This window comes from Macrotis lagotis, chromosome 3 (assembly GCF_037893015.1).
Source record: "Macrotis lagotis isolate mMagLag1 chromosome 3, bilby.v1.9.chrom.fasta, whole genome shotgun sequence".
Classification (NCBI taxonomy): Eukaryota; Metazoa; Chordata; class Mammalia; order Peramelemorphia; family Peramelidae; genus Macrotis; species Macrotis lagotis.
The window spans coordinates 178,971,610-178,995,298 of record NC_133660.1 but is presented as its reverse complement, the minus strand read 5'-3'; the positions used below and the strand labels follow the sequence as shown (position 1 = coordinate 178,995,298).

General features: G+C 34.2%; 1 non-coding gene across 1 annotated transcript; it reads right to left on the bottom strand.

Annotated features, from left to right (window-relative positions):
- Nucleotides 1–15,464: 15,464 nt before the first annotated feature.
- LOC141519737 (U6 spliceosomal RNA) lies at nt 15,465–15,570 on the bottom strand. The gene has a single exon (XR_012477387.1). It is a non-coding gene; the product is annotated as a U6 spliceosomal RNA (small nuclear RNA).
- Nucleotides 15,571–23,689: the final 8,119 nt, after the last annotated feature.

Genomic DNA, 23,689 nt, shown 5'->3' with positions numbered 1-23,689 from the left:
ATGATGTGAATATTAAGAACTTTTAAGATCAAAGCTATACACATGATCATTAAGAAAATTATTATAAAAAAAAAAAAACAAATCTCCTACATGATGGCAACACCACCATTATTGCACACTTGCCGGAGACTGTATCTTAACAGATTAGGTCTAAGTAACTACACATATTAAATGAATCTAGCTCAGCAATCATGTTGCTATTGCTGTGGGAGGCCATTGCATTATCTATATACAGTTACTATACCGGCAGTGGCAATTAAGGATCTAAACATCAGACAAGAATTGCTTTTCACTGGTTTGATAAACATGACTTAATAGTGATGAGTATAAGATATAGTCTTAAGGTCTATATTTTCAGGTATATAAAACATATGGAGTAGTTAAAGACTAATATCAACCCTTTTTGTTGTTTTTTGCAAGGCAATGGGGTTAAGTGCCTTGCCCAAGGTCACACAGCTAAGTAAATGTTAAGTGTCTGAGGTCAAATTTGAACTTGGGTCCTTCTGATTCTAGGGTCTATCCACTGTGTCACCTAGCTGCCCCTAACATCAACCTTCTGATGAACTTATTCCTATGAATGCTATTTCCACAAATAGACCAAAACACATGAATGGGAAGTAATACCAGAATATATAAGTAATCATTCATGATGATAAATGGTTTGGAAAGCACTATGAAAGCAGTCCCTTCACAGATTTTGGCCCAGCTAGTAGTAACCAGATAGTAACCTATTTGAAAAGAGGAGGAGCAAAATCAACAGCCTATTTGCAAGCAAAGTCCAAGGGAAAGACAATTAAAACATGATCTGCTCCACTGTCAAGAAGAGATTTTTCTTCTTGTAATCTACTGAAAGAGATTCATCACCACAAGCTCTGCTCCCTCTTCAATCCACCTTATCTTCATCAATTATCTGTTTCAAGCCTCAATGACATAATAGTCATACAAAATATTACCTTAAATCAATCTGAATGGAGATAAACATCTAAATAACCATTTAGGACTAGATTCCTAGAGCTCATGCCATTATGGTTGAAAAAAGTACTGATATTGTAACTTGTGCAATGAGGGTCTCCTCTTCAAATTTTCTCTATCATCATGCCTTTGCCAGAGCTCCAGATGAAACAAAGGACGTCACTACTATTCCAAAAACCTTCCTTTAGCAATATGTTGGAGCAGATGTGACTTCTCTCATAGAGTAGGAGATAATTTACCCCCAATTTACCAATTTAATCTAGTGGAAGTGTGGAACTGTGATGAAGATGACTTTATACCCACTCTCACTACATAGTTCAAACTGGCATTAGAAACATGGAACCATATGGCCCTGCTTCTACTTTTTGAAATGTTTCCCTTTCATTGGGGAGAATAACAGTCTGTTGATTTTATATCTCCTTTAAAAAGTGCACTTGCTTCAGTTATCAGGTCAGTTTCAGATTCTCTCTCCCATGTATTGTCCTTTAGCTAGAATTATGCCAAGACTGAGTGGAGGGACAACTATAGTGCATTTTGGTTGCTGACTTTTTAAGATTTGGTATGTGTAGGTCATCTGAATTTGGATTTTTATAAATTGAAGCATCACTCACTTTAATGTCTATGAGAGAAGGATCTGGTATTTTATATAAACTTTGCATTTTTCCCCATTAAAGAGTTTGAAGTTTTACATATTAGGAACTTAACAAATATTTGTTGAATTGAAGTTCCCTTCCTAATCCCTTCATCTAAATCTCATGAAAGTTTGGTTTTGTATTCTTCCATCAGCATGACTACAAACATTTCTAAAATGTTACACAGAATTGTACAAAATACTCTTGATGAGATATGGTCATTCCTAAAGTTATACACAAAATATAAAGGGACTATGTCATTTGCTTTCTAAATACTATATTTTTGTTAATTTAAATTAAAATTGCATCAGGATTTTTTATTGCCATACCACAATGTTGATTCATATACAGTTGGTAGTACATTAACCCTAATCTCAAAGTTTTCACCTGAATTTTTATCCTCACATCACTTCCTTTCACTTAACTTTTCAATCAACTTGTAGTTTTTCAAAATCATGTTAAAATTAATAATTACCTATTCAATGTTATCTTTCTATATTTGGTCAATAATATTAGAATGTTTAGTTCTTTTAGGATCCAGATTTCCATCATCTAACACATTAGCTATTCCTTTCTGTTTTGTGTCATGCACAGATTTGGTAGCACATATGTCATCTATGTCATCATTAGTAAAAATCAATGGAACTCTGCAAGTTTTTACTAAAGGAAAGTTGACATTAATTCATTAATCAATCATTCTTGCTCAAGAGTTGAAATTAGTGTGGTCTATGACACTTTAGTGCCTTCAACTATCTTATCATAGATATAACTTACCCAACCTCTCATTTTGTACATTAGAAAACTTAATCACAAACAGTATTACAATATTCATAAAGGTAAATTAATTTTAATTCACATGAAAATACATGTCATATAGTATTGTTATATGATTTGTGAAATCAAAAAATGATATGGTTTCATAATTCTCGAATGAACATCTGATTGAACTTATCTAAATGATAATTTCAATTCTACTATGGTTAAAAATTTTCAGTCCTTTCCTGGAATATTTCATTATAGTTTGGTCTCCACATTTTATGAAACATATGATGTTACACCAAAATGTACTATAAAGAAGGTTTAGAAATGGAATGGAACAAAGTAGTAAACAATGAATGAAGTATAAAAGGACTGATGTTCTTATCCTATCTCTGCCATTTTTTGATGGTACAACTGGCTCTAGACTAAGCCCAATGAAGACAAGGGGGCATATATTAATATAGGAAAATTATTTATTCAGAGTTGGAATGGACTCTAGGGATCATCATCTTTTGCAACCCCTTCATTTTGCAAACATTGAAGCCCAGAGTGATTTAGCCAAGGTTTCACAGACAATAAATGTAAAAGCCTTTTTTTTTGCTGACTTTTTAAAGTGACTTGGCCAAGATTTCAGACAATAAATGTAAAAGCCAGGATATAAACTAAAGATTCCTGGCTTCAGTTATTTTGCATCTAACTACTGTTAGTACTGTTAGTACTCTACATCTTGTGGGTGCCTGATAAATTTTGCTTATTGAGGAATGTCAGGAAAGCTTGCTCATTTGAAAAGGGTTAGACCAGAATTCCAAGATTTCCTCAGTTCTGTTTCTCCATGACTATGCTGTTATGGTCATAGTCTCCTTTTCATGAGACCTCCACAGATGGAAGCATAATCAAAAATAGTCATCTGCCTTGAATCTAAATCAAAGGGTCTAAATTCTCAAAATCTAAGAACTTGAAGGGACCTTAAAAATCACTAGTCTAACCTCTCATTTTATAGAGAAGAAAAATTAAGTTCAAAGACATGGTGACTTGCTCAAGGCCATACAACCTCTCTTGACTCTCTTCTCCATCCATGATTACAGACTATTTCACCCCTTATTAAGTAGCTTCTCATTATCACATTTCTGAAATTGTACCATTTCTGAAATTATACCATTATAGTTATATGGAAAATAAAGTTGCAATGCCATACAGAAAATGTGACTTTTAAAATGTATCAAAAGGCAAAGTGCTTAACACAACACATTTTCTACTGTGTATGCTATTTAAATTTCCTTCAGCTATGCCAGCCGACTTCCAGAACAAAGAAAGGTCACCATTCTTTATAGAAAATGTTCAGGAATTTAAACATTTTCACTCAACAATGATCTAAATAAATACTGCATTTAGTCAAGAAGCAGGTGAATTTTATATATATATATATATATATATATATATATATATATATATATAATATGGGTATTCTCTAAGGTTAAGAATGACTTAAACATTTACATTAAAAAGGAATTTGTAAGTGGAAGTACATGTTTTAGCAGCAAAGATAAAAAAATATAAATTGTAGAAAACAGTAGATAAGTTTGAGTTTAAATGTATTTGAAGGAAAAAATTATAAACATATTATTTATACAAATGACCTTGAAAGAGGTGATCTTTTCAAGAGGTTGAAGAAAAGAAGAAAAAAGGATTCTACTGTGTCCCATCTAGGTACAATTTGATTCTCTGAATCCTATTCATTCAAAAAACGTATATCAAAGCCATTATGTTTTATCTAATATCTGTCAGGCAGCATTACTTCATTATTATTTTATCCTGACCATAAGGAAAATAAATGTTGCAGAGACTAGTAATTCTCATGTCTTCAATGTTTTAAGATTCACAAAATACTTTCCTTACAACACAGGTCACATTTCTAATTTAATATGTCCAAACTGGAACTTATCTTTTTTAATAAAGGTGTTTTTTTTTCACATCACCTCCCTACTTTTGTCCAACATACCTTTGTCACCCAAGTTCACAACTAGAATCAATTTCCACAATTCACTTTCCCTCACTTATCATATCCAATTAGTTTCCAAATGTTGTTTCCTCAGTATCTCTCAAATCAGTGTCTTCCCTTTAGGTTCAGAGCCACCACTCTAAGTTAGGCCCCCCATCACTTCTGGTTCAGACTTCTGCAGTAGTCTCCTAATTAATATTCCTGGTTTCAGTCACTCCTCTCCAATCCATCTCTCTGTCTCTCTGTCTCTCTGTCTCTCTCTCTCTGTATATCTCTCTTTGTTTCTCTCTCTCTCTCTCTCTCTCTCTCTCTGTCTCTCTGTCTCCATTTCTCTGTCTCTGTCTATCTGTCTCTCTCTCTCTCTCTCTCCATCTCTCTGTCTTTCCCTCTCTGTCTCTCTCTCTGTCTCTCTGTTTTTCTCTCTTTCTCTCTCTCTCTCTCTCTCTCTCTCTCTCTCTCTCTCTCTCTCTCTCTCTCTCTCTCTCTCTCTGTCTCTCTCTCTCTCCTGTTGTCAGAAAAGGGCATTCATTTATTTTGATGGTATGGTAAGAACAGTTGGAATAAAACATTCTAGCAAAAATCTGTGACACACCCACAATAGTCCATGGGAATGTTGGCATTCACCTAGAGAGCACATGTGGAAAATGGGGTAACTCACAGCTCCAGGGAGTCCTTTTGTAAAAGTCTTCAAAATACTCCCTTTAGGCACAGTGACGCTTTCTGCTGGGTTCTATGTAAGACCATAAATCTTCCTTTCCTCATCACACGCAGTCTATTCTCAGCTCCCAAAACAGACACTGCTGTCAGCTGTTGCTCTCTCAGGACAGTTCTATAATGATGCAGAAAGAGAAGTTCAAAATATGCCTGGCTCTTTGAATCCCTGGAAGAAGACTGGAAGAAGAAGCAAAGGAGTTTCCCATCCCTGCCCCTTCCTCCTTAGGGGTTTTGTTGGAATGCTGTCTTCCTGGCTCATTACTAACTCAAAGCTCTCCAAAGCTTTTAGCTAGCTTGCCAGAATGGCTATTTCTAAAACAGAGATTGGGCCAGATCATTCCATCTTAGAGAAGTGTTAGTGACTTCCCAGTGCCACTAAAATAAAATATCAGAAATTGATTCCAGTCCATCTTTGCTGATAATCTCTCCCTTTCACCCTGGGTTTCAGCCAAACTGATATACTTGAGTGTTCAATATTTCATCTTCTCCTCCATTGTAAAGAATGGTAACTGAAAAGTATTTCCTGCTTGCCATTAGCTCTTAGATTTGCCAGCTTTCATCAAAGTTGTATTCAAGTGCCACTCCTATGCAAGGTCTTTCTTAATCACCTTCTCCCCAAGGTGTTTGGTTCTTTAGATCAAATTACTTTGTCTGTGATTTCCTTTATCTATATACTTGTCATAATCCCTATTGGAAAGTAAACACCTTTATGGACTGGTTTTTAATTTCTGTCTTGATTTTTCCAAGATCTGGCACAATGCCTTGTTCATCTTGGATACTTAATAAGTCATTGCTGAAAGAATGAATAATCAAGGTGTTAGAACCATGACTCAGTGCCAAGTCCAGTGATTCCAAAGCTAGAAATTTCCCCACTATGTCATGATGCACACTCCTGCCTGACATTATAGGTCATTCCATGGTGAAGAAAACTGATTCAAATTTCTTGTTCGATCTATTTTCCCCATTCAAAGGCAGATGAGCAGGGAATGTAAGAACCTCCACAACCAACTTTGCCCAGCCTAAATAAAAAATATTGTTCCCTCTCTAATCTTATGAGGACTGCTTATAGGAGGGAAAAAAAAAAATATTACAGTATTCTAGGCATTTTGCTAAGCACTTTACAAGTATTATCTCATTTGATTTTTACAGCAATCATGTGAGGGAGGTATTGTAATTATCCCCATTTTATAGCTGAGGAAACCCAAGAGTCAAGTGACTTGTCCAGGGCCATACAACCAGTAAATGTCTGACACAGATATGAACTCAGGTCTTCTGACTCAAGAACCAGTGCTTTATCCATGATGCTAGGTATCTGCCTCTTAACTTATTAACTTATAAAAAGATTAAACAGGAGATCTTGTAACTAAAAAAAGGACTAACGAGGGAGCTGTGGCTACTAGTAAAATCTCAAACCAAATTCTGCAAACTAAGTTCCTGAGCAATAGCAGGATGATGATTTCATGAATTTTGTTGCCACAAAACCATTACAGCCAGGCAGAGCAGTTGCCAGATCCAATGGATCTCAATACTTAGGTATGTTGCCTGTGACTATACTTAGCAGTATAATATAGTGGCATTGATGTCCTTATTAGTCTTTGGAGCTTTTGTTTTATATGTATGGTTTAATCAGTAGTGGCAGTTTACAAAATAATACACTGCCATGCTCCATGAGATGATATATAATAAAAATAAGATATATATTCAAATTTGTGAGCTTATTGATGTGGCTATTTCAGCAAGCAAATAATTTATTCATATCTGCCCAGCCTGTGCAACTTCTAACCATGTCTTCTTCTGAGATTATAGAAGGAATTCACCCAATATGCTGACAAATATCTTCTGTACTTCTTAAGGATACTAGTAGCATCGTACTTTTTGCTTTGGCTATCCCTCCATACGTACTTTTTGCTTTTGGTTATCCCTCATTCTTTTCATGTAACCACAAACTTTTTTCAATTGTACATTTCTTTGTTGACATCTTTTATACTAGCTCTTTGTCATTTTTCTTTATTTGTTATGTGATATATAGCTTGCTCACAACCAGTGTATACCTCTATATTAATCTAGAATTGATGCTTATTTTTAATTCTTTAGAGACTGCAACCATCTCTGTATCAGCACCATATAATATCTACATGTTGCTGATACTGAAAAGATGAGCCATTGTTTCAGGAAAAACTTGGGGATCATTGAATGTAGTATACAGTTCCCAAAAAGCAATGCAGCTTGCTCTCCTCATCCTATTTAATTCTCTTTCCAATATGTTGTCTATTTGCAATGTGTCCAATATAAGATTGTGTGAATCTGTGTATGTACACAAGTATGGAAAAACTGTTTAAGTTTACCTTCAAAATATAATTATAATACAAAATACAAACAGTACGAAATACAAAAGAACAGAGACATTATAATAATTTGATTCAAAAGTTTAACTATGTCAAAGGCACAACAGAGAGTTAATAAACTTAAAAGGCTCCTTATTCAACAAACGCTTGCCATACTTGCTAAGCAAAGAGATATGAACTGATGGAAATGTGACTTTAGAATATTTTTTTTATTTATAAACATAAAGAAGGATGGTGGAAGATTAGGATAGGTATCCTCAAAAAAAACCCACAAAAAACAGGTAAGGATAATTAGTAGCCTAGAGAGAGTAGGATTAGAGAACTATTTAAACACAATCATTCTGAATATAGTTGAAGATGAAATTAAAAGGTCAACAAATAAAAGAATGATTTGCAAGAATTTTGCCTTTTCCTCAACTAAAATTTTGCCACCAAAGACAATAGTGCTCTGAGAAAAACTCTAAATGTTCTTATATAGGAGTACAGATGTCTATGGTGGAATAACACTTAAAAACACTTGTTTTTAGATGTTAAAACATTTTTCATAATATTCATGTATAGAAATAATTGTTCCAGAGATGCTGAGAAAGTTTGTAGGACCAAGAGTTTGACCAGTAAGATAATCTCTTCTGCTCCTCTGGGACAGAGAAATAGATATATAGTAATATAGAAATATAGTAAATAAGTGGTAATATTAGTGTGGCTTTGGATGGGTGGAGATGGATATGATCTTTAATATCTCTACTCTTGGTGAAACTAAAGATGATCTCCGATGTCTCTATTTTTCTTATTCATTAGTGGTAGTGGGGCGGGAAAGGATGGGGAGCCATTTTTTAAAATTGGAATCCAAAGAGTTACAAAAAAAACTGCATCAGTGTTATGAACATCAAACCATATTAAAGTGATGTACACATTTTTTTCCCAATGAGTGAAGTCAAAAATCAATGTTTTTTTCTCTTCAAAACATTTAGTAAACTTATTCAAGCTAGCCCCATAGAAATTTAAAACTGAGGAGAACTTCCAAGGTTGTCTAGTTCTTGAAATAAATATCTACTATTTTTAATTCTCAGTCATTTCATGGTTCTATTTCTTCTTCTTTTGTTTCCCCTTTGGAGAAGTTTTTGGCAGCTACTGGAATGGTTTGCCATTTTCTTCTCCATCTCATTTTGCAAACCAGGGACCTGAGGAAAACAGGGTTAAGTGACTTCTCCCAGGTCACAAAACTAGAAATTGTCTTAGGTCAGATGTGAATTCAGGTCCTCTTGATTCTAAGACTGGATGTGCCACCTAGTTGTCCAAATCCTACTAAAACAGTCCCCCAAAAGCCATCTAGCCTTTTCTTGTAATACCTTCAATTAGAGACAACTCATTGCTTCCTGGAAAAGTCATATTCCTAAAAAAAGAGATTGAACCAGAGAAAAACCAAAAGTTAAATTCTACAGACTATTATGTAATAGAACAATAAAAGTAATGTGGTATAATTGATCAAGTCTGTGAATGGAAACAAAATGAGCTGAATAGAATTTTGCTTTACACATTTACTAACTATGTGAATCTGGGCAAATAACTTGATGACAGTGGACCTCAGTGTTTGTATTTGTAAAATGAGGGGAGTTCACTTGATGACCTCTAATTTAAGGTGAAAGGTAAGATAAGGTTTCTATGTCTTTCAGCCATAAATCTATGGCCCCATGTATATTTTATAGTACAGTTAAGTGGCAAAATGAATAGAGTGCCGGGCCTGGAATCAAGAAAACTCTTCCTGAGTTCAAAACTGACCTTTGATACTTACTTGATATGTGACTCTAAGCAAGATACATAACCCTGTTTGCTTCAGTTTATACATCAGCAACATGAACTAGATAAGTAAATGGCAAACCATTCCAGATCTTTGCCAAGAAAACCCTACATGGAGTAATAAAGAATATGATACTACTGAAAAACGATTCAACAACCATAAAAGGATATTGAACAACTGACTTAAATGTATCACTATAGGAAAATCCTGGTCTTTAATCTCTTAAAATTTCATAGACATTCCAATTCAATTCTTGGTTCCAGGCAAATATAAAAGAATGGAAAAAGCAAATGGCTCCTTAGGGAAGATGGGGGGAGGAATGGAAAAGAATGAGGCAAGATATGATATATTAATTTTCTTTTTACATCTAACGATGCAAATGAAGTACATGTGGCTTTATTGTACCTACTTCTTGGACTAAATTTAGAATGAGCACAAATAGCTAAAAAAATTTTATTTCTAGAGCATTTTTCTCAAACTGTGAAGATCGTATTTTTTAAAATGGATGAGTCAAAGGATAAGTATGAGTCACTAAGGAGTAGAGAATAGAAATGCCAATTCCAATCTGCAGGATACTGACAGTTTTAATAAACATTTATAAAACACAACTATCTGTACCATAACATGCAGTAGGAGGAAGATGTAGCTCAGAGTTTTCCCTTCCTTAGAAAGTTTGGGAGTCTGAGAAGTCTAAAGAAGAAATTGGTTAAGGAACTATTCCTAGAGTGGTATAGGTCAGATTTTACTGTCAGAATCTCCTTTTTGCTTAGTAATGCTGCATAAGTGAAATCTGGCTGATAGTTTGAAGAGTACAAGGGTTTTATCTTGGCATGTGCTATAGATCTGACTTGAACATAGCTAGATTAAACACAATTTGCATGATGGAAATGATCAATATCCTCCATAGCCCTTTACTATTCACAAAAGGCTTTACTCAAAACAATTCAGTAAACTTGTAGGAAACTCAGGAATTATTATTCCTGATTCTGTAGATGAAAACCTGAAACTATGGGTCAGGTCACATGATGAATTTCAGAGTCCTGACTTGAAGTCAAGTTATCTGATTCCAATAGTTACAGGAAAGTGGAGGGAAAGCCTAGGAGAAAGACAAAATAAGATTAAAATTCTATACAAATTAAACAACAAGCATTGATTAATTACCTACTATGCTCCGGGAATTGGGTTAAGTCTTGGGGATAAAAAAGCAAAAAATGAAGCAGAAACCTTTAACATATCACTGAAGGTTGCAAATATAAATATATATATATATATATATATGTTTATATATATGGACATGCATATGTATATCTATTAAATTCCTAGTAAGATTTAGTCAAATATTAAGAATTGTAAAAATATATGAAATATAAATAAATATAAATATATAAAAGAATATAAAAGAATCATAAAATAGTGTATACCCATATTACAAATGAAAACCCCAAAGTGTCTTTGAGAAGTAAACAAATAAACTTTAGTGAAATCAAGAATCACAGACAAATCTTTTGATGACAAAGATAACGATAATAATAGGATTTATACAGTGCTTTAAGGTTTTCAAAATACTTTTCAAATATCTCAATTTAACCATGTAACTAATCTGAAGCTAAATGCTATCTCCATTTTTCTTGATAAGAAAACTGAGACAGAAAAGTTAAATGACTTGACCAGGGTTACATAGCTAGCAATTATCTGAAATTAAACATGAATTCCAGGCACATTTTCTACTCTATCTACTCTATCATCCTGTTGCCTTTAATGAATCAGATAGGCAGTTAGCTAGACAACACAGTGGAAACAGTGCAAGTCAGGATGCCTCCTCTTCCGTTGTTCAAATGGGGCCACAAACACTTACTAGTTGTATTACCTCAAACATTTACTAGTTACCCGTGGCAAGTCACTTGACATTGTTTCCCTCAGTTTCCTCATTTGTAAAATATTCTAGAAAAAGAAATAGTATACCATTCCAGTATCTTTGTCAAACAACCCTAACAGAAGTCATGGAGTATCAGTCAAGACTGAAAATGACTAAACAACAAAATCACTCTGATATAAACTGACTTATACAAGTTTAAGAATAATGTTTTATAATAGATATCATCATACCACCAACTCAGAACTTTGTAACTTTTTGGAATGAAAGTTCTCAAAATAGAAAGATCTAATGGAAAACCTAATAATTGTGGGATAACAGGACAAATAGATGCTAACCTGTCCTACCTGTCCTGGAATTATACAGAATATGCTTTTAGTAAACCCAAGATAACCTTATATTCCAAATCTCTTAATCAACTCCCAAAAGTAATCCTTTTATCTACTTTTATACTATTCCATCATTTATTAACCATAAAGTTCAATCGTAGGGTGCCAACTTGTTCATAAATCATTTCTATTTAAATCAAAATGAAAATCAAAAATAAGATGAGAAAAATGAGAATTACATTAATAATCATGATATTAACATTTCTTTAACTCATTAATTTACTAATGTATATTATATATCTTTTGATCTTTACAACAACGCTTTGAGTTAGATAACATTATTTTTCTTATTTTAGAGATGAGGAAACTGATACGATGGTCAAGCAATTTGTTAGGGTTACACAACTATTAAGTGTCTGAGGCAATACTTTAATCTAAATCTTCTCAATGTCCAGTCCACTCTTCAATAGAGCCACTGTGTTAAATAAAATGTCTTAGCAATCTTCTAGTCCAACCTAATTCTCTATTTATGAAAAGTGAAACCAAATGACTGTAACTAATTTGTCAATGACTTAGAAGTAGAACTGGGATTAAAACTTAAGCCTTTTATCTACTCAGTCAATGTTACTTCCATTGAATCACTACTTCTCAGCTTCATATACATTAAACTTTTCTTGTGTACTACTTTTGGAGAATGAAGTATCATCACCACAAGTCTTGCTATCAGATGATGATATCCCCCACCGCCAACACAACACTAAAAAGAAAAAGTGATTGGGATTTGTATTGGTTGAAAAAAAAGTTTGTCATGGGAAACTGGTTTCTTTTGAGAATATAGAGCAAAACTGATCAGCTCTCTCCTCTTCCCCCTATTGTTATCCCTTTATCCTTTTGACTGAAAAGAAAATAGGTTATCTGTTTCTGACAGGTACTAGAGGGAGCAATAAAAGAATTTTTTCTATCAAAGCTGAATACAGTTGCTACATCATTTATTAAATGAGCTTCTAGAAGGGTATTTACTCTTCTATCACTGTCTAAGAAGACTGTATTCTGGCCCTGTCACTAATGATATGTCCATGAAGGAATTTTTTGGGTTTTGTTATCTCCTATCAAGGTATGAATGTGTAATAGACATAAGGTTAACAGAGAAATAAGTTGCATAGAGAAAGAACAACTAGGAACCATGGAGAGAGAGAGAGAGAGAGAGAGAGAGAGAGACGTTATAGACCAAGCACTTTGAGGTTGTGCAGTGGACACAGGTGATTCTTGGCAATGACTTGTTGTCTAACCCTAGGACCATTTGGAAATACCTTGCAGCTACAGAAAAAGTGCTGCCCAAACTAATACTCCTACCATGACCCAAGAGTTCATAAAATCACAAAACTTTCCCCTGGTCTGTGACAGAAAACAGTAAGAATATTGAGTAGGAAGTGAAAGAATATAATCCTCATTCTAGAATGTGACTAGTTTTAATTTTTAATTTAATTTTTGTTATTTTATTTAATACATTATATCAATTATATATTATTAATATATAATTAAGATAGTATATATTATCAATTGATTATATTCATAAATTATATTACTTTATTTTTTATTATTTTAGTATATAATTCTGTTCTGATAGGCTTACTTTTTAAATATTATTTCTTGTCTGTCAGTTAGATTAGGATATGTTGTGAGCAAATGGGTCAGGAAAAATAAATTATCATTGGAATTACAACTAAGATCTTTGCAGGTTCAGTGGTAAGAAGGAGATAAGGGAGAGAGGAAAAGAAAGCAAAGTCATCAGCTACATACAGGATATGTCTGGTATCTAAATTTATTTTTTTAGGACCACCAAAGGCTACATTCACTTTCATTGACCATTGTGTAACTTTGGGGAGAGAGGTACTTTCATGACCAAGTCTGCTAGCCTAGCAGCAGTTTATTTAGTAGAAACTCAGATTGTAAAACAAACTAGTAAGTTTGTGAATAGCAAGTACAATGATAGGTAAAGGACTGTTGATTTGGGAAGATTGTGCCAATGTACAGGGATAACCATGCTATTGAATGTATGAAACACATGGTTGGATTCGGGAAGAACTGGGGAAAGAGATCAGGAAGCTTTCTAAAACAGCTGAGTCCCACAGAGAAGGAAGGATTACATAAAAGGACTGTTTGAAGGAAAAGTGAGGCACCTTTCTCTTTGGGCAATGATTCATTTCCCTATTAACATGAATTCAGTCTTGTCTGAAGATTATTTAAGGTACTCATGCAAGGTCCTGGAATTTAAAACTTCAAGAATAATTTTTAAATTCCTTTTTTACCTTACTTGCCTCTACACATCCAACTTGAAACCTCTATTTCTATATAATTATCTATGTAATGATATTTCTATGAAGGCACTTGGCTTTTGCTCGTTATTGTTGTCTATTACCCCTCTGTTGTGTGGTGAAGAAGAAAAAAGAAAAAGCCAAATAATTCCTTCTTAGCTGTTTCACTAAGGGTTAGGCCAAGGCAAAACTCACTCAGATGCTACTGAGAAACATTATCCCTCCATTCCAATGAAAAAAAGGAATACGGTCCAGGTAATCCTGATATGGAAATGGCATCACCCACTTCAAATAAAGTAAAATGTTCTCTCAAACAAAGGGGAATGTTGCTAGGCAAAGGTTTATTCCATAGTTTTCCTTTGTAAATTTATTCCATCTATACTTTCTTAGGTCTTTACATTTTTTTCAACCATTTGCACATGTATATTTTTAAGTCTCAAAATTTTCTTCCACCCTCCCTTCTCACCCCCTTCCCCTGAGCAACAGACAGGTTAGCATTGTATTTACATAATTCTGATAAACATGTTTACAGATTAGTCATTTTTGGTATGAGGAATTAGGATTAGGGGAAAGAGATAATTTTTACAAAGTATTCATCAGATTCTGAAAGGTTGGGGGTTTTTTGGTTGCTTTGATTTTCTTCCTCTGGATGAGGATGACATTGTCCATAGCCACTCTAAAACAATTAATCCTAACTCATTGAACTGCTGAGAGGAGCTGCTTCCATCAAGATTGATCATCTCACAATTTTGTTATTAATGTGTCCAATCTTCTTTTGGTATTATTCCCTTTGCATAGCATCAGATCCTGTAAGTCATTCTATTCTTCTCTAGAGTCTGACAATTTATTGTTTCTTATAGAAAAATAATATTCCATAATTTTAATGTACTATAACTTGTTTAGGCATTCCCCAATTGATGGGCATCCCCTCGATTTCCAGTTCATTGCCACTACAAAAAGGGCTGCTATGAATATTTTGGAACATAGAGGACTTTGACCATTTTTAATAATTCCTTCTGGATATAGACTTAGAATTGATGGGTAAAGGGGTATGAATAGTTTTATTGTTCTTTGGGCATAGGTCCATATTGCTCTCCAAAATGGTCAGATCCATTCATTGGATCCATTCACAATTCCACCAGCAATGCATAAATGTCCCAATCCTCCCCAAACCTTTCCAACATTGATCATTTTCCCTTTTTCTCATTTTGGCCAATCTGATAAGTATGAGGTACTACCTCATTTTTTTTAAAATTTGTATTTATCCAATCAATAATGATTTGAAGCATTTTTAGGATTATATATAGTTTTAATTTCTTCATTTGAAAACTTCTATTCATATCCTTTGACCATTTATCAATTGAGATCTTTCTTAGGTTCTTAAAATGGTGAATAATTATGGAATCATAAAGACTATTTCTTGCTTTTAAATTCTCTCTTTAAAAGTATAATTTTTCTCTTCTCAAAGTAGATTTCCCCCTCCCCTCACACTGGGCCTTTAACACTCTAACTTCTCTGTCCCTTTACCAATGCATTATTATTTGGCATCATCCCAACTACTAAGACAAAGGGAGATACTCAGAAGAGAAAAAAATGGGCGTTTGTTAATGGTTTAATTGAAAAGGCAGTTGTTTAAACAAGTTTAACCTAGCCTGGGTTTCACATGGCATATGGAACCATTACCTCTCCACATTTACTTCAAATTCATTCATTTACAATCACTTGTTTATGCACTTAATTTATTTAATGAATTTGTGTGTCATCCTTGAACAGAAGCCATGCTAATAATCATTTCTGAATTGTTCCAATTTTAGTACATATGCTGCCAAAGTGACTTCCACCTAATTTATTTTAACCAAATTACTCTACCTTTACAGAAATACAAGAATAATTAAATGTTTGCTGTAGCTATTGAGTATACACCTTTTCCTGGTCTTGGGTGAATAAACAAAGTTTATATGTCAACCCATGCATACATAGCCAATAACAGGTCCAATATCTTCTTGATGTATAACCATTTGAATTGTAAGTCAGATAACGTGGATTTCTTCTAACATGCATATCTTGCTCAATATCAATAATTAGTAATGTAAAGTGATAATCAATCATACTCATTGCTGTTGTAAATGGTAAATACATTTATAGACAACCAAAAATAAAATATAACCTGAAAATATGTCATCTCCCATTCTCTTTCGTTCTATTACCCAGAAAAGCTTTGCCAGAATATAAGAAAGATATATTTTTCCACATGTGGATCAGAAACTACAAGAAGAATGAGATTTGTATAGGGTAAAATAGGGTAAGGAGGAAGAAAACATAAAGATAGATACTCCTTCTGATACATTAACTTTGGTCTGAGAAAAGCATATTCATACAGATGAATGAATAATTTATCAATAATGTTACTATGAAAATGTATTAGTAGGGAACAATATACTATGCCAACAAAAAGGGTTTATCAGATTTGATATTTTAAAGAAACTGATGGAATAAAGGTGTTGTTATTTTTAATACCATTCTCAGGAATATAATATACACATTGACATCATTTTTTAAATAAAACCTAAAGGAGACTGAAACTCAGATTAATGGCAATTAATTGCCTTAGTCCCAAAGATGAGATGATGAAATATATTTCTTTCCTTCTTGTAAATGGAGGGCCACAGATGTGGAGTATACCAATCTGTTGGTCACTGCCATTTCAATTAATTTTTCTTAATTTTTTTCTTTGTTACCATGGAGGATTCAGTAAGTAGGAGTTTATTGGAAAAATAACTGATGCAAAAAGAACAAAGGCATCAATAAAATTTTTCCTTTAGATGATGGCTCTCAATTTCCTTTTTCTGAACTCTTGCTAAGATTGCCTTCTTCTTGTTTAGCAGAAGGAAAACAGCATGAATCTAGTCAATTGACTAATTAAAAGAGAAATCAGAAATCAGCTTCTACAGTAGAAGAAAAAAAGCTTAACCCCTAGGGACAGGGAATTGGACCCACTCCAAGAACATAGAGAAAGGGAATAAAATACTTTTTTGAGTTTGTTTCCAGACTAATGGTTTCATCCTAAGCCTCTGGGGACATTTAGTACCATATAAGTCAATCATAGACAATAGCCACAGATGCGAAGCTGAGCTGAAGGCTTTCAGAGGGAGACCCTGGAGTCCCTCAACAAAGTGTAAAAATTGAGCAATTATCTCTCTTCCCTGTTGGGAGGCTTAGACTTTTACCTGAGGCAGATATGCTTTTTGCAATAACAGTCTCTAGAGCCATAGAACATCCCCTACTAATTGGAAAGTCCAAAGTTGTAGGAAGAAAAAAAAGAGAAAAGAGCAAGAATAATTTCAATATAAAGAAGCCCTCCTGCCACAAAAATCCTTTATACTTGCCTTAATGGTTACAAACATGGCTTGATATTCTTTTGGGCAAGACAGGGATGCTCCCAAAGAAAGGAGAAAGGGAAGTCTACACCTATGATTTGAGGGTCATGGAAAGGAAACCCTCTTGCACACACACATACACACACACACACACACACACACACACACAACACATGAGGGGATTATAGATTCTGAGAGGTAGAAGGAATGTTAGATATTAGTCAATCAATCTGACCTTCTAAAAGAATTCTCTATAATATCTTAAAAAAGCAATTATCCAACTTCTTTGCCACTCTCTCCAGTGCTAATGTACAAGTGAAAAAGATGTCTAAAAATGGGTTATTTGGAGTAAGGGAAAGATCAAGAAAAGGGACACCCTCTGCATGATTTAGCTAGGAAGATAAGAAACACAGTAAAAAAGCAATATTCCTTGAAACCTATTTTTTGCTTTTTTATATCAAAATTATATTTAAACAGGAAAAATAGACAAAATGTTAGTCAGGACTTAACTTTCAAAAGAATAACTTACCTTCATCTAGAGCTGTGGTGTGTATAAAGCAGTCCTTTGAGGAAGAGACTTAGATCCCAGAGAATTGAGGTATTCTATGTGTCCAAAGGATTCACAACTATTCAGTGGTGGCTAGATTTAGGCTAAGCTTTATAAAGGTCAAATTCAATGCAATTCCTATTACTCTGTTCTTCCATTAGTAAAAATAACCAAGAAGATGGTAATTAAATGACCTAGAGAAACTGAAATTTCACAGATATGATGACTGAACCACTTTCCATTATCTTTGAATAATTTTGATAAATTCAATATAGACTACTGCATTGAAAAGAGGCAAAACCTTTTGTGGAATTCAGGGATGACTAACTCTTACTACATTTTGGGGAGTCATTATATGTTTTTGGTAATATTCTAGTAGTTATTAATAAAGAAAAGGGATCTGAACTCTTGTTGAGAAGTAGAAAGAATTGCTGAGGAGCAATGTAATTCTTCATCAATAAAGAATTAGTAAAGGTCTTCAGGCCAAGGGTTCCTATAATGGGAAATGATCATTTCCTGACTATTCTTATCCCAGCTTTCTAGGATAATATACTATTCTAGATGTCTTAGAAAGGAAATACCTTCTTTTGTTGCTTTGCAACCACTGACCAGACTGTTTTATTAAGATTCATTGGTGATTGTTTAAGGACCACTGGAATCCACTTTGAGAAAATACTTGCAGAACATATAACAGCAATAACATATGTATTTGCATATATATACATATACATATATATAGAGAGAGATATAGATATGGATGGATGTATATCTAAACATAACAATATAGGTAAGTTTCATGTATCTAGAGAGCCATAAATAGAGACAGATGTCTTTTAAAGCATTTTCGATATATTATTTTATTTGATCCTTACAATAACTTTATAGGGTAGTCAGGGGACTCCATATTACAGATGAAGAAACTGAAGTTTCATGAGATTAACTGAATGACCCATGATCACAATTTGGTCAAAGCTGAGACTTCAATCCATGTCTTCTGCCTCTGGATCCAGTATTCTTTCTAGATTCAGTACACCACAAAAGCTAGTGAGTTACTGGGAAAATTATTAACACAGCCTTTTTCTGCTATGTAAAGGAGCAGGAGCAACTCCACCCCCCCCCCCCCACTATTTCACCAGACCTAAAGTGGAGATATAAAAGTTGTTCTTTTAGTGGTCATTATAACTCTTTAAGGGCTCAATCCTTGGCTTTAAAGTCTGAAAAAATTAAAATGCATGGGGGAAATTCACACCTCAGCAACTGCCTACATAATTGTCTATTTATGTAGCAAAAGCTGTCTTTAACAAAACAAAGTTTTTATTCTTTTATTTTTCACATCTTTGTTCAAAAACAAGCAATGCAAGGTTGTGCACTATAGTAATCCCAGCCAAAAATTCAGAGGAAAATGAATTTATGGACTTTCTCCCCTGCAACAAAATCAGAATGGGAAGCCTTTCAAGTATTTCTGAGTGCCATTCATTATGCTGCTTTTTTATGTTCCTATTCCATATTTTCCCTATATTTCACTGCTTTGTGGGTTTTTTCCTTTCTTTGAGTTGGCACACTGGAGACAGTGTTTGGAACAAGGCCTGGAAGTTTCATAGACCCCTGAGTAGCAGCCGTTGTGCCATCACAACCCACAGGTCAGTGGTTTCCATTATCTGTACAAGCCCACTAAGTCTCTTGAGTATTCATGGCTGCTGATTTTCTTCCATTGAAAACATTCCTCATATGAAAATGAAAGTCAGGGGTGGGGGTTTGGATGATCTCTGAAGTGCCTTTCATTTCTAAAATGCAATCTCTTACTCTATAATTCTGTAAAAATTAACCATGTTGACTGTTGGCACTGTAACTTGGGGGAAAGAACAAATGAAGAATGCAGTGTAGGTGAACTATATTATTCTTGTGTACAGACAGTATTTAGCTGGAGAATATAAGAAGAAGGAGGATGGAGTGTTGTCAGATTACTAGGCTTTCTAAGACTATAATGCATTATGTAGCATTTACTTGGATAGTTGTGGACAGAGAATCAGATTTAGAAAATATGCCAAGGTTCTGGAATGACATAATTTCACTATGGGGTTGACTAAAAAGGTGTGTGTGTGTGTGTCTGTGTGTGTGTGTGTGTGTGTGTGTGTGTGTGTGTGCGCGCACGCATGCGCACATGCACACATATCAGAGACAGAAAGAGAGAGAGAGAGAGAGAGAGAGAGAGAGAGAGAGGTTATGTGCTATGTCTATATTTAGAATTTTCCAGAAAAAGGGAGACTATTTTTTTCTGGTGGTCAGATCTATGAGAAAGTCAGGATGTATTCTTGAAACAGTGACTATTGTGAAACTCCATCACCAAACCTCTAGAAGACATGCTTGAAAACTGAATATTTAACAATTTTTCACCAGTGGAAAGGAAAACTACACTCCCTTTCACTGTCCTTCCATAAGGCTTGGCACAAGTTATTTACTAACTTACTAAGTACAGGAGAGTAAGTACAGGAATTTCAAGCTGTGTTTTTCAGGATAATTTCAAAGCAAAAGTGGTCTTTTGAATTCATACCTTTCAGAAGTCACAAATCACAATACTTTTCATTTTTACTTTTAGTTAGTATAATTACTAGCCTTCTTTCTGTTCCTTGTTCCCTGACTCTCTCTCATAGTTTTTTTTTTATCAGAATTAGATTTTATATTTCTGAAAAGCAAAATCCATAATTTATTTTGGAGCTTTAGTTATGACTTCAATAAGGACATTGGTTTTTTTAAATTTTCATAAATAAATCACTTAGAAGTATTGAATATTTCCTCTAGGTAGTGAATCTAGGGAAGATGTATATCTGTGCATATTATATATATATATATATATATATATATATATATATATATATATGAAAACACTAGTATGATCATCTATTAACATTATATATAACATGAATATAATTTATAACTGATATTACTTATAATTTCACAATATCTGATCATTACATTTCAATCCAGGATATATATTTTCATTGTTCTTGTTGAAATAAAATCATATCTTTTTATTTAGTTCTATGAATGGGGTGTGGAAGAAATAAGGATTGGATGCAATGAAAAATCTTTTTTAGAAATAAATGGACTCATTGATCTGGGACAGCAAAATAAATCATGGTTCACAAATATGATGAAATATTACTGAAACAATGAGTTTGAATAAGATAGGGATGAATGAGAGGACATGAACTGATGTAAAGTTGAAACTATATAACCAAGGCAACAATATACATAATGAGTGGAAAGAACAATTAGAATATGAAAGATACACATTTAGAATAACATAACTTGATATTAAGGAGAGAGATGAGGATACATCTCCTTTTCTTCCTTGTAGCACACAATGGTTGACACAATGGTTAGTTTTGAGGTTCATTGGATAAGGAAGAATGAAGTACAACTACCCTAAGCCTGCCAATACTGCATTGCCAGGGTTCATCAATAATATGGGGCATTAAAAGGTTAAGGCTCTCACTATATCCAGAACAATACCAATCATCCTGTTCTTACTATATCAGGCCACTGGGTTCAGATGGTTCTGGATGGTTCTTTACACAAAACCCCTTCACTTTAATCTATTTTTATATGCAAGTCATGGCATCATTTCCTTGATGTCATGATCTTCTTCCAGATGGAAGGACAATAACAACAACCATTAAAGTTCCATCTAGGACACTAGAAGGAAATTTATTCATAAACACATAAACAATAATGACTTTTTTGTTTTATCACTTTATTTTTAAATGGTAGGAATGACTAACCAGAAAAAACAAAAATTATTTAAAAAATTCAAGAACAAGTTGTCAGGGCTAAGCTGACCAGGACAAGTTATAACAGAAGAAAATGTTTATATCCTACCCTGACTGCTTATTCCTTATGCTATTTGAGATAGGTTTGTAAAAGGTTGTAATTCCTGGTGCCAGTCATTAAAATGAATGATTTAGAGCAATCAACTGGGTCTGGGGAAAAAGTCTCCCCCAGAAAATATAAATGGATCCAAGTTGTTATCTTCCTACTGAGGTCAAAACAGCTCAATAGACTCTCAACAGATTGTCAAATCTAAAGGTCAAAGGAGGAAACAAAAAGTTATTTATAGCTTTGACTTTAGTTCAGGGTCTAGTATGCAACTGCTTGAGGTAATGCTTCCAACTGCTCTGGGGCTGGAATATTAATTCTGCCAAATTCTCTTCAAATAACTGAATTATTTAATTTATCATGAGTCAAATGATCACCAGTCCTGTTAGGAAGACAAGGGAATAGTTTCCAATCAGCTTAAGGACTCAATTCCTGTCCACCAGCTATGTAGAGAGTTGACCTCCTACATCATAAATCCAAGTCAAAGTGGATAATTAATGCAGAGAAGGGAGTTGTGAACTTGAAGTCAGAAAATCTGTGTTCAAATACTGACTCCAACCCATATGACCAGTTTCACTGATTTGTGGAAAAACTCTAAAGAGATGACTCAAAGTACTTCAAGGTCATTAAATAAATATAAATATCTATATAAATGTCTATTATGACTGCAGCAATATGAAAGTTCATGACTTATGACTCAAAATCATAATTACAAATCCCATCAGTTCTGGAATTAACTTTATTTAATAATGTAAAAGTTTGGTTTTTCACAGTAAGAGAAGAATAAGTGAGCTTGGGCAGGCTGTGATGTCTGGTTAGTCTAGAAAATAGGTGTCATTGAAACTTCTGTCCTTTCCCCTCTACCTACTGTTGATGACCCTTTGCGAAAGATGCTTCAAACATGAATGGCTGAATATCCTCTCATTATAAAGAGTCCCCCTCTACCCTCCTCATGTATTAAAGTGAATATACCTAGAGAATGGTTGAGAGACAATCACAGCTGACCTCCTTACCAGTCTTCACACAACTTCATCCATTTTCACTGTCTGTCTCTCATGCCTGAAATGTTCTCCTCATCACTTTGATTTCCTGGCTTCCTTCTAATCTTAGATAAATTCTCATCTTCTTCAAGAAGTCTTTCTAGTCCTTCTTAATGTTAGTACCTTCTCTCTGAGATTATCTCCAAATTACTCATACACATCTTCTTTGTACATAGTTATTTACATATTGCCTCCCCCTCCAAAAGATTGTGAATTCCTCACTGGCATGGAGTTACTAATCTTTATTTTTTTTTATCTTGAATCATGTTTTGCATGATGCAAATCAAAGAAAGGACTCAATGCAGGAAGATTTCCTAATGATTCCAACAGTTTGGTCAATACTTCTACCCAGATCAATTCAATATGAGTTCCTATGGACCAAATCCTCTACATTGTTCCATAGGATGCTATTTCCTTTGAGACTACAGATAGAAACCTATACTTAGGCTGACATATTTATAGTTTTGGAAGTATATAAATATTTTGCATTATCCAAACATCAGAGAAAACTTATTTGCCTGATGAAGGGTCTGGGACACTCATTTTTTCATGTGGGAAGCAAGGTAGTTGATTCTATGCCTTTCATTAGTCATTAGTTCAACTCCATTAAGACTGTAAAAATCTCCCTGAATTGCAGCCAGCTCCAGATTTGCTTCTACCTTGGCTGCAGCAACATGTTCTCCAAGGTGTTCTGCTGAAGGTTTTGTATAGTGTGCTCAGTGGTAGACAGCATCACCAATCCTGGAGCTTGGTATGGGCTGAGGGGGGAGATAGGACTCTGTTTGATTTGAGCTTTGGACACTAATGTCAAATTCCTAGACCCTGGAGAAATCAACAGGTGCTAATGATTACAGGGCCTGAAGGAAGATTCCCTCCCAGAGAAAAGTCTAATTTAAGTAATCAAAGAAAGCTGCCCAGAGTTTCAGTTTCTTGTAACAACACCAAATTCTAATGGAAAGAAAGGATGTAGAAAATAGAGTTTATGGCAAATAACAAAGAAATAGGAAGATTCACCAGGTAATATGACAGTGAAAAGAGGTTTGAATTTGAAGGAGGAGGAGGACCTTTAATCCAATCAAAATGTTACCACCAGCTTGAATTTGGCTATAGTAC